Here is a 3,286-nt window from a genome sequence, read left to right as displayed (position 1 = left end):
GTGTGGCAAGGTCCATTTAAGATCATTTGGTCCAAAGTTTCATGGTCTATTTTGGCCAAATAATTTCGTGGTCATTTGATCTCAATGTCATTCATTCATTCAAAACACTTGTTTGCAATTTGGTTGCATTGAATTTGGAAAATGGTCACTTGAATCCTATTGGTTCATTGTATCATTAGAACTTTTTAAACCAAAGAGATTACATGTCATTTAGTACATGGCCTAATAAACATCGCGTTGAAAAATTACAAGAATTGCATTATTTTTTGCATAAGTTGACTTTCAGTCAACTGTTGACTTTTTGGTCAACCAGTTGACCAAAGTCAACTCATCATGTTGCAATCCATAAGTCCTAATTTTCTTTTATCTTTAAGTTAGGATCATTTTTGCATTTCTTGAACCAGCATGTACATGCCAGGATATACATCAAACCATAATATGGATCTAATATTCATACATTTGCAAAATATTACAATACATACAGTCATGACATTTACAAAGCAAAATAAACTTGCCACACATTTAACGTTAGAACCATACTACCAATTCATGAAACTACTACTACTGCATTATAAAACAGATCTTCCTGAAAGTGGTCAGCTGAATGTGGCTTTTGTGGCCATGCTAGTATGCAGGTGTGCATTGCTGGGTACAAAAAGAGAAAGCTGAAAGTGTTGGCTCATACGTTTGACAGGTCACTTGAGGGTAGGGATTTTGATGAGGTTTTGTTCTATCATTTTGCTGCGAAGTTTAAGGAGGGATACAAAATTGATGTGCTTCAAAATGCGTTGAAGCTGAGAATTGGCTTAGGGAGAAGAAATAACATCATGATTCACTTCCAAAACATGCCAACCTTGTACTCTGGTCAGCTGAAATAAGAAAGAAAGTTGAGGTTGTTGATAGGTTCTGCAAGACGATTACGAGAACCCAAAACCTCAAGGAATTCTCATCCACGGCAGAAAATACATTCAGTATAATGCCTTAGGAAACATTTTTGAAGTCTACTCCAGGTACATACACTCTGCAATTTTTTTGCACCGAGATTTAAAACCAAGCAATTTACTCCTCAATGCAAATGACGATCTTAAAATATGAGACTTTGGGATTGCCAAAACAACCTCTGAGACAAACTTCATGACAGAATATGTCGTGACTCATTGGTACAGAGCCCCTGAGTTAGTACTTAACTGTTCAGAATACTGCAGCTATTGATGTATGGTCAGTTGGCTGCATTTTGATGGAGATAATTAGAAGGGAGCCTGTATTTCCTGGTAAATATTATGTTCAACAATTGGCCCTCATAACTGAGTTGTTAGGTTCACCAAATGGAGAAGATCTTGGATTCCTCAGAATTGATAATGCAAAGAATATGTTAAGCAGTTTCCGCAGGTAGAAAAGCAGCTCTTGCACAAGGGTTTCCTGATTTGTCCCCACTAGCAATTGATCTTGCTGAGAAATGTTGATTTTTGATCCCTCTAAATGCATAACTGTTGAGGAAGCACAAAATCTTCTTAAGTGGCTCACAACTTTTCAAGCGGCAAAGGATATAAACTTTGATAACGAATTTGCTTGTGAAACAACCTTGAGCCCCCCGCTTCGTATGGCAACAGTTGATAAGATGTTGGAGAAAGCAAATATAGATTTTGGGAATAAGTCCCAGAAGGAGTGTCAGGATATTCTAGATCCAATTAATGATAAGCTTGAGTTAGAGAAACCAAAGAAAAAGCTTTCTAGTTTCGTTGATCACATTTGCTTCAACCTGCAACATCATTGATAAGTTGACAGTTAACCAAATATGACTCGTGATTACATAGTAAGATAAATTCCTTCTCTGGTATGCACAAAATATAAGATACCTGAGCCTAATACTAAAACAATTCCAAGCAAACATTGAGCAGAATCCACAGGCTAATTATTCGGCCATGAAGATCAAGCAACAATTAAATAATAACTTAACATTAAAATTTCTAACAAGTACAACAACTAAACACCTCCTATTTATCAGCTCAGAGCAGTTTCACCTTGCCAACTCACTTAACATAACACACCAATAGCATATCCATTGTAACTAACCTAAGGGAACACACATGGAATCCTCATAACCATAACATATTTACAGTTTTCTTCCAACTAACCGTTGATTTTCAGATGCATTTCATGTGTATTTGAGGTGGATTTAAGTTGAGTTTCTAACACAATTTGATTACTATAAAACAAACTCCCTAACTAACTCTAAAAGAGATCCCAAATTCACCCTCAAATTAACTGAAATTCCAATTCCAAATGTAAATAAAATCCATTTTCCAACTAATTTGTTTATTTGTAACTAACTTTGCATTTGGAGTGAATTTCGTTTATAATTTCAAATGCATTTCATGATAGAAAGGAGCTTTTGATAAGGGATACCTATGTAACCCTTGAGGGGGTTCAGTTTTCTCTCTCAATCTTCACTCAGTTTCACTCTAGTTCTTCATCCAAGTTTTTCTCTGAATCTTCATCCAGTTCTGCATTTCCATATCAAGTTCTGCATCTCCATCTTCAACAAGGTTCTTCTGCAAATTCCAACTTCTGCAGAGTGGATCTGCATCTCATCTCGACGTCGATTTACTGCAGTACCAACATCAATGCAATCAGACAGAAGAAGAAGGATAGCACTCAAAGCATAATAGAAAGGAAAGGCGGTATCTGTGACTCACCAAAAGAACAACCGCGTCGGAAACGCATCTGGTAAGATTTTTATTTCCAATCTGTTAGTACTTTCTGTAAAACCTTGTGCGACCTCCGAAGGGCGTGATGAGAACAACTGGAGAGGAAGACTCTCTATCGCCTAAGGCGCCATGTGAAGGACGAATTAAGTAGTTTGAAGCAGAGGAACGTGTTCTTGTTGCGACACTGGAACCACGTTGAAGTATGATGTGCGATCTGCAAGAAGACGTTTGATGCATTCCTCTTTCAGCTATCCACGCACTTACATGGCGATTGAATGTGAAGCAGAAATAACATTATGTGCAGAGGATCGATCCTGGACTGCGGAGGCTGCCATTGGAATCTTAGGGTGACGAAGTTGTTGATGCGACAACATCTGCGCGGAGGATGAGCCAGTCATATAGCAAGGCATTTGGATTCAATTCTAAGGCGGCGGGGGAGGAGCATGATGGCGGTGACGGCGCGACGCCGGCGACACTTTCGCTCGTCGAAGGCATATCCTGCGGTCGCATTTCATTCGCATGAAGTTCATGGTTCATTGCCGCTTCACCTTCCCTTCGTGGGTTAATTTGGATTGGGT

The 3,286-nt window shown here is 38.6% G+C and overlaps 1 pseudogene; it reads left to right on the top strand.

Moving 5' to 3' along the window:
- The first annotated feature begins 629 nt into the window (after nucleotides 1–629).
- Nucleotides 630–1,774, top strand: LOC127122798 (mitogen-activated protein kinase homolog NTF6-like; annotated as a pseudogene).
- Nucleotides 1,775–3,286: the final 1,512 nt, after the last annotated feature.

Source organism: Lathyrus oleraceus, chromosome 2 (assembly GCF_024323335.1).
Source record: "Lathyrus oleraceus cultivar Zhongwan6 chromosome 2, CAAS_Psat_ZW6_1.0, whole genome shotgun sequence".
Taxonomy (NCBI): domain Eukaryota; kingdom Viridiplantae; phylum Streptophyta; class Magnoliopsida; order Fabales; family Fabaceae; genus Lathyrus; species Lathyrus oleraceus.
The sequence above is the reverse complement of the archived record's forward strand: the minus strand, read 5'-3'. Positions and strand labels throughout refer to the sequence as shown.